The 9085-nt window shown below is 42.7% G+C and overlaps 1 pseudogene; it reads right to left on the bottom strand.

Moving 5' to 3' along the window:
• Positions 1-664: 664 nt before the first annotated feature.
• On the bottom strand, positions 665-816 carry LOC142358393 (5.8S ribosomal RNA; annotated as a pseudogene).
• Positions 817-9085: the final 8269 nt, after the last annotated feature.

Raw genomic sequence — 9085 nt, 5'->3', positions numbered from 1 at the left:
TTACTAAGGACTATATAGTTCTAGGTTACTGTACACAACGACGTTCACATGTTGATGTTTCAGCTGCCGCTTACTAGAAACAACATAATACTTATCGTGCATACCTTTCCATAACTTGTCCTTTTCAGATGCATTAGTTTCCCTTTGTCTTGGCTTCTACAGTCAGACTGGCTACTAGTAACAGCACAGTACTAATCACATATCGTTCTACAGTTTGCAGACAACTTTCACATGTTGATGTTTCAGCTTTCGCCTACTAGAAACAACATAATACTCGCTGTATACATTTGTAGTTCTCTATGTAACTTTCATGTGAAGAAGTTTCGCCAGTCTTTTTGACTGTCTCAAATCTGAGTCATGCTTAGGCTACTAGTTGCTTCATAGTACTTATCGCCTCGAGATCATTGAACAAAACTTGATTTTCACATGTTGCTGTTTCAGCTTCCGCTTACTAGAAACAACATAATACTAGTCTCATTAAGTTCCGTCTCTTTGCAATTTTCTTATGAAGAAAATTCGCCATCACAATGACTCCAGCAGTTCTTGATCAAGGAATGCAATCATTGATCAGAATGCTATTATTTGAATCGGTTCTGCTTTAAGTGTTCCAATTTTATTGGAAGCACCAACAATAGAACATCAATGTGTTCAATCGAGAGTTATATAACCCTGAATCGGACGCAGTCAACAGCCGAAGCCGAGACCGCCTTTTGCGTTAGAGAGGTCGGTAAACAAATCTTGCGATTCATACCGAATTAACACATATAGCTGTGCTCCTCTTCGTAAAGCGAGCCAAGTGATCCCCTGTTGAAGGATGTATTTGGACCAATCTAGTAGCATTTGGTTTCCAACAAGCTCTCCCAAGTTAGCTTACTTATTGGGCTTTTCAACCAATTCGGTTGGCTACAAGCATCATCAAAGTACTAGCCACAGTTTGATCGCAAAATTCTACGACTTTCACATGTTGATGTTTCGGCTTGCGCTTAGCCTACTATAAGCAACATAATACTAGTCATATCATAGAGCGTGATCAGCTTGTGACGTTCTCATGATGAAGTTTCACCAACAGTGTCTCACTTCGAGCTTAAATCCAGCTACTAGTAACTACACAGTACTGACTGCAACGATAACTTTTATCTATACCTTTCACATGCTGCGCTTTCGGCCAGGGCCTACTAACGTCAACATAATACTCGATATAAACTTTTGTTCATGATGCAGCTTCCCCATGCAGAAGTTTCGCCTTCAAATGCTCTCTTGGCCATATGACGTAAGAAAAGGTTACTAGTAACATCACAGTACTAGCCACAGTTTGATTGCAAAATTCTACGACTTTCACATGTTGATGTTTCGGCTTGCGCTTAGCCTACTAGAAGCAACATAATACTAGTCATATCATAGAGCGTGATCAGCTTGTGACGTTCTCATGATGAAGTTTCACCAACAGTGTCTCATTTCGAGCTTAAATCCAGCTACTAGTAACTACACAGTACTGACTGCAACGCTAACTTTTATCTATACCTTTCACATGCTGCGCTTTCGGCCAGGGCCTACTAACGTCAACATAATACTCGATATAAACTTTTGTTCATGATGCAGCTTCCCCATGCAGAAGTTTCGCCTTCAAATGCTCTCTTGGCCATATGACGTAACACAAGGTTACTAGTAACATCACAGTACTAGCCACAATTTGATCGCAAAATTCTACGACTTTCACATGTTGATGTTTCGGCTTGCGCTTAGCCTACTATAAGCAACATAATACTAGTCATATCATAGAGCGTGATCAGCTTGTGACGTTCTCATGATGAAGTTTCACCAACAGTGTCTCACTTCGAGCTTAAATCCAGCTACTAGTAACTACACAGTACTGACTGCAACGATAACTTTTATCTATACCTTTCACATGCTGCGCTTTCGGCCAGGGCCTACTAACGTCAACATAATACTCGATATAAACTTTTGTTCATGATGCAGCTTCCCCATGCAGAAGTTTCGCCTTCAAATGCTCTCTTGGCCATATGACGTAAGAAAAGGTTACTAGTAACATCACAGTACTAGCCACAGTTTGATTGCAAAATTCTACGACTTTCACATGTTGATGTTTCGGCTTGCGCTTAGCCTACTAGAAGCAACATAATACTAGTCATATCATAGAGCGTGATCAGCTTGTGACGTTCTCATGATGAAGTTTCACCAACAGTGTCTCATTTCGAGCTTAAATCCAGCTACTAGTAACTACACAGTACTGACTGCAACGCTAACTTTTATCTATACCTTTCACATGCTGCGCTTTCGGCCAGGGCCTACTAACGTCAACATAATACTCGATATAAACTTTTGTTCATGATGCAGCTTCCCCATGCAGAAGTTTCGCCTTCAAATGCTCTCTTGGCCATATGACGTAACACAAGGTTACTAGTAACATCACAGTACTAGCCACAATTTGATCGCAAAATTCTACGACTTTCACATGTTGATGTTTCGGCTTGCGCTTAGCCTACTAGAAGCAACATAATACTAGTCATATCATGGAGCGTGATCAGCTTGTGACGTTCTCATGATGAAGTTTCACCAACAGTGTCTCATTTCGAGCTTAAATCCAGCTACTAGTAACTACACAGTACTGACTGCAACGATAACTTTTATCTATACCTTTCACATGCTGCGCTTTCGGCCAGGGCCTACTAATGTCAACATAATACTCGATATAAACTTTTGTTCATGATGCAGCTTCCCCATGCAGAAGTTTCGCCTTCAAATGCTCTCTTGGCCATATGACGTAACACAAGGTTACTAGTAACATCACAGTACTAGCCACAATTTGATCGCAAAATTCTACGACTTTCACATGTTGATGTTTCGGCTTGCGCTTAGCCTACTAGAAGCAACATAATACTAGTCATATCATAGAGCTTGATCAGCTTGTGACATTCTCATGATGAAGTTTCACCAACAGTGTCTCATTTTGAGCTTAAATCCAGCTACTAGTAACTACACAGTACTGACTGCAACAATAACTTTTATCTATACCTTTCACATGCTGCGTTTTCGGCCAAGGCCTACTAACGTCAACATAATACTCGATATAAAATTTTGATCATGATGCAGCTTTCCCATGCAGAAGTTTCGCCTTCAAATGCTCTCTTGGCCATATGACGGAACACCAGGTTACTAGTAACATCACAGTACTAGCCACAGTTTGATTGCAAAATTCTACGACTTTCACATGTTGATGTTTCGGCTTGCGCTTAGCCTACTAGAAGCAACATAATACTAGTCATATCATAGAGCGTGATCAGCTTGTGACGTTCTCATGATGAAGTTTCACCAATAGTGTTTCATTCGAATTGGTTCTGCTTTAAGCTCTCCAATTGTTTTGGATGAACCAGTTTTGCCCTTCGAAGCCACTTTTGTGAGCTTTTGTGGGTCTTTACCAAGAGGATATACCTCAAGGCCTCTTTCAATTCCTTTAAGTTCTTTCAACTCCTTTACAGTTTCTAGGTTCACATAGCTGCAAACCTTATTTCTAGTTTTAAGTCTGGCCAACTTGGGGAGAGTTGGTGCAGACCGTGACCAATTCTAGTAGGATGCCACAACAAGAATGTGATCAACTTAGCTTGTCGATGAACCTGCCCCACATTCAAACAACTCTATCGCCTTTTCCTCGTATAGTTATATGCGAGGGCCTCTCATAGAGAGCGCTGTTAGCAACCTTTTCCACATAGACGATAAAGTTGTGAGTGTTTTGCACATGGCTGTTGTCATCACCACGTGACGAGTCAACTCAGCTTGACTCTCTACACTCCGACAAGCTTTGCACATACGCCTTTAGTTCAGTATGTGTCTTTAATCTGACTCCGGTGCCTCAAGCCGGAAAAATTGTCAGATTATGATCATTATCGGTTAGTCATCCCGATGCAAGATCGTATCGTACTGTCTTTGTCTACCTCCAGATTCCGAAGAACAGGAGGAGACTCTCCCAGACCTACATATCTGGGAGAATGTTCAGAGGGCGAGAAGCTGTGGATTACTCTCCCCTAAGAACTGACTAAACTTTACCCTCGTCCAAGGTAAGTTTATTTTAGCTAGCCTTCTATGTAAAGGATCTGAGGCTAAGCTGTGTTTTTTCGAGCCTTTGGCTCGGAGCAAGTTCAGTGGGCGCCCCGAGTAGCTCAACTCTTTCCCACTGAACAGCGCAACGCTCTGTCACTCGCTGGGATTTTTGCGTGTCGGTTCTAACCACGCGACTTGTGGACCTTTTTAGGCCTTTCTCATTCACAAGTCTATAGCTGGGCTTCTATAACCCAGCTTCTGAGATCTAGATAGCTGCAGTTCTGCTAGGCTGCTTTTGCTAACTAGTCTCCCTTTAAGCAGTCCCTTGCCATGACTGCTGAACTATGTATCCACACAAGTAGTTTTTGAGCTCGATACATAATTCGAGATTGGTTGCCAAGCAATCTCTAGCGACAGAGCGTCATGCGCACTACAGACATGGCCTCTACCAGCAGCCATGCCCGAAGGAATCAATCACTGATCCTTCCGCAGGTTCCCCTACGGAAACCTTGTTACGACTTTTACTTCCTCTAGACAATTAAGCTCGATCCGCTTCATCCCGTTGCCGGAGACCGAAGTCCCAACAGTAGGAATTTGCAATTCTTGCTTAACTATCCAATCAGTAGTAGCGACGGGCGGTGTGTACAAAGGGCAGGGACGTAATCCCTATGAGTTGTTGACTCATAAGTACCAGGAATTCCTGGTTCACGTCTGCAAGTTACAACAGACGATCCCCTTGAAGCGCTGTACTTTTCTCTGATTGCCCAGTCCATTTCGGACCAAGGGCTGAGTACTCAATCTAAAAGTACACAGTGTAGCGCGCGTGCAGTCCAGAACATCTAAGGGCATCACAGACCTGTTATAGCCTCACTTCATCTGCGGTATTTAATTCCGCATAGTTCCTCTAAGAAGTGTTTGAATTCACATATAGTGAATTTCATTATTTAGATGGAGAAGATCTCGTTCGTTATCGGAATTAACCAGACAGATCACTCCACTAACTAAGAACGGCCATGCACCACCGCCCATATAATCATGAAAGATATTCAATCTGTCAATCCTTAAGATGTCTGGACCGGGTGAGTTTTCCCGTGTTGAGTCAAATTAAGCCGCAGGCTCCACTCCTGGTGGTGCCCTTCCGTCAATTCCTTTAAGTTTCGATTTTGCAACCATACTTCCCCCGGAACCAATAAACTTTGGTTTCCCGGTTAATCTCTTGCCAAGTCAAGATCGACTTTGACAAATTGTAGGTTGGTATAGTTTATGGTCAGAATTACGAGGGTATCTAATCCTCTTCAATACTCTGACTTTCGTTCTTGATTAATGAAAACATTCTTGGCAAATGCTTTCGCAGTAGTTTGTCTTGCCACGATCCAAGAATTTCACCTCTAACGTAGCAATACAAATGCCCCCGTCTGTTCCTTTCAATCATTACCGCACTCAGCCAACCGGCATCAATCGAGTAGCGGGTCATTCTCCATTATTCCATGCTTTATTATTCGATCCCAAAGGATGCTTTGAACACTCTAATTTTCTCAGGGTGAAAACACCGTTTCCACAGTTCGTCACATTTAAGTGCAAACTATTTCTTCGATGCGAAGGATGAGCGGAACGAGTCAACAGATTTAACTGAAGACCATGTTGCCGTTCTACTCAAACAGATCCAACTATGAGCTTTTTAAACGCAGCAACTATTGCATACGCTTGTAGAGGCTGGTATTACCGCGGCTGCTGGCACCAGACTTGCCCTCTACTCGTTCATCAATGGAGCTTTTAAGTCCATTCCATTCTGATTACAAACCATAAAGGTTCATATCATTATTTCTAGTCACTACCTCCTCGTGCGGAGAGTGGGTAATTTGCGTGCCTGCTGCCTTCCTTGGATGTGGTAGCCGTTTCTAAGGCTCCCTCTCCGGAATCGAACCCTGATTCCCCGTTACCCGTCACAACCATGGTAGTCCGTTACACTACCATCATAGGTTGATAGGTCAGAAATTCGGAAGTTCCGTCCCCAAGCCGAAGCTATCTGGGATCTTTCAGTTACTAGGACTCATCACGGGATGTGTCTGTACTTAGCAAATCACCCGGTGTAGTCTTGTAAAAGTCTCCGACAGTGTCGGACAATCAGCATGCATTAGCTGCAGGGTTACCGCAGTTATTCATTTAGCTTGCAAATCAACTAATAGATAGTAACTGATTTAATGAGCCATTCGCGGTTCCACTTTTTCAAGCTTCGCTTGCACATGCATGGCTTAGTCTTTCAGACAAGCATATGGCAACTGACAGGATCAATCAGTTTAATTGTACTTTGAACAATCTTTCGATTTGTTCGAATTTAGAAAGACATAGCCTTGCGGCCTCGTCAATCTTGCTTTGAGCTTTTTAAATCACGAAGAGTTTCAATGCATGCTTTGGCATGGCTACTAGTTACTACACAGTACTCTACACACTTAGAGTTACCCACGATTACACATTTCACATGCTGATGTTTCGGCTCGCGCGTACTAGAAACAGCATAATACTATGTGTACTGGTAGATAGCGCTCTGTGAGCATTTCCCATGAGCAGGTTTTGCCCTCCAAATCTCTGTTCTACTGTTACCAATACCGGCTAACAACTGTATCATACTAGGGAGAATTGACTCATGATTTAAAAACCAGATGTTCACATGTCGATGTTTCGGCTCTCGCCTACTAGAAACAACATAATACTAGTCTGTTAAAAATCTCAATCACGCCGCCTCTTCAGATACAGAAGTTTTACCTTTTATTGGTTAGAGAACAGCTTTCCAGCTGTCGACATGGTTACTAGTAACAACACCGTACTCAACACAAAAACTTTTCAACTTCACAACTTTCACATGCTGATGTTTCTGCTTTCGCATACTAGAAACAGCATAATACTTATTGTTTTGTCAAGTAATTTGTGTGTCTTTCCCATGTGAAGTTTCACCGGTCAACAATGTTTCCCTGACCAATTACGGCTACTAGTAGCTGTATAATACTAGGGAAAATGATTGAGGATTTAATATCAGATTTTCACATGTTGATGTTTCGGCTTTCGCCTACTAGAAACAACATAATACTAGTCTGCTAAGAAATCTCGCTCAAATTGCCTTTTCACATACAGAAGTTTCACCTTCTATTGGTTAGAGAACAGTTCTCAGCTGTCGACATGGTTACTAGTAACAACATCGTACTCAACACAAAAATTCTTCAACTTCACAACTTTCACATGCTGATGTTTCTGCTTTCGCGTACTAGAAACAGCATAATACTTATTGCTTTGTCAAGAAGTGTGTGTGTCTTTCCCATGCGAAAGTTTCACCGGTCAGCAATAATTGCCGTGTCCAATTAAGGTTACTCATAGCTGTATAATACTAGGGAAAATGATTGAGGATTTAATATCAGATTTTCACATGTTGATGTTTCGGCTTTCGCCTACTAGAAACAACATAATACTAGTCTGCTAATAAATCTCGCTCAAATTGCCTTTTCACATACAGAAGTTTCACCTCTTCTTGGTCACTGTACAGATGATGCTGTCTGTTCTTTATTTGGTTCTGCTTATTATAAGGAGGGGCATCACTCCTTCCTCCTTGGTTTGCATGCATTAAGCCTGCTTTGTGAAAAGCGTATCTTTCTAGCTTTTCTTCGCCTTACTCGAGTAGGACGATACAATCCAGACATTAGTCAGTCTTGGTGTAAAGTCACTGAGTATTATTCGGTTCTGCTTTATTCAGCAATATGCTGTATAATTGTTGTAATTTGCGAACATATTTGTTCTCAGTTCCGAACTACTAGCGACGACAGATTACCAGCGGTCATGAGCCATCAAGGTAGTTCTTTGGTGCATCAAGTAGAGAGGTGCCATCAAACAACACTTCCCTAATAATGCTACACACATAGAATTTGCTACAGTGCAGCTTTTTACTTTGCAAAATTTGCGCACAAATTTTGCATAGAATAAATGTTTTATCAAGATTTTTAGATCCCCTCCCTTGAGAGAACGTTACTCCTTTAAGTGAACACCCCGCGGCGTCCTGTTGTTATTGCTTATAACCATTTCGCAAGCCGGAGGCATAATGCACTACGCAAGCCGCTACTTTGGCACAGAGGCACCTAGTTTTACACCCGGGACTTCAGGTGGCCCAGTTTTACACCCAGTACAGCGGTGCCAGTTGGTAACCCGGTGGATCCTCGGAGACCAGACATGATCATAGATCAAACCCGATGTATGCTACTCCTGAACGTATAGTATCTCCACTGTGCAATGAAATTATCGTTCGTTTCGGGCCTTCCTATACGTTCAGCAGACAATCGCTAGGAATTCACCTCGTGACCCGTGGTGACCACACTGGATTTCAAGTTTATTGATTTGGACAGACCTGTCATTTATTTTGCTTTTCAGCTTCAGTTCTGCTCGATCTAGCTTGCCTAAGGCTTGATCTCGCTTTGCTCACCCCTGTAGGAGCCTCTACTAGTACCACTCGGAGTAATGGGGAATCCACCAGACCTAATCGATGAATGCCATCAAACAACAAACATCATACCCGGCTTCATCAGGCATATTTTATTACTTCCGAGAGGTACTTTAGTATCAGATCTTTCTCCATGCCTCTTATGAGGACCCGTCAGACCTTTCGGTTTATCGTTTAGCTTCAGTCCTGCTCGATCTAGCTTTCCCAAGGCTCGATCTAGCTCTATTCGCCCCACTAGAGGGCTCTCTAAGACCCCTCGGTCTTAGTGTTAGCTCCGGTACTGCTCGGTCGTGCTTGCTGAAGGCCCGACCCAGCTTTAGTTAGATTCTCGTACTTTCTCTTGGCCTCTCTAGGAGGACCAGACAGACCTCTCGGTCTATCGTTTAGCTTCAGTCCTGCTCGATCTAGCTTGCCCAAGGCTTGATCAAGCTCTATTCGCCCCGCTAGAGGGCTCTCTAAGACCCCTCGGTCTTAGTGTTATCTTCTGTAATGCCTAACCAAGCTTACTACAGGCCTTGGTCAGGTCTTTATCGGTCACCGATTAGTAAC

Source organism: Convolutriloba macropyga, unplaced genomic scaffold (assembly GCF_964194025.1).
Source record: "Convolutriloba macropyga unplaced genomic scaffold, txConMacr16.3 SCAFFOLD_4911, whole genome shotgun sequence".
Classification (NCBI taxonomy): domain Eukaryota; kingdom Metazoa; phylum Xenacoelomorpha; order Acoela; family Convolutidae; genus Convolutriloba; species Convolutriloba macropyga.
The sequence above is the reverse complement of the archived record's forward strand: the minus strand, read 5'-3'. Positions and strand labels throughout refer to the sequence as shown.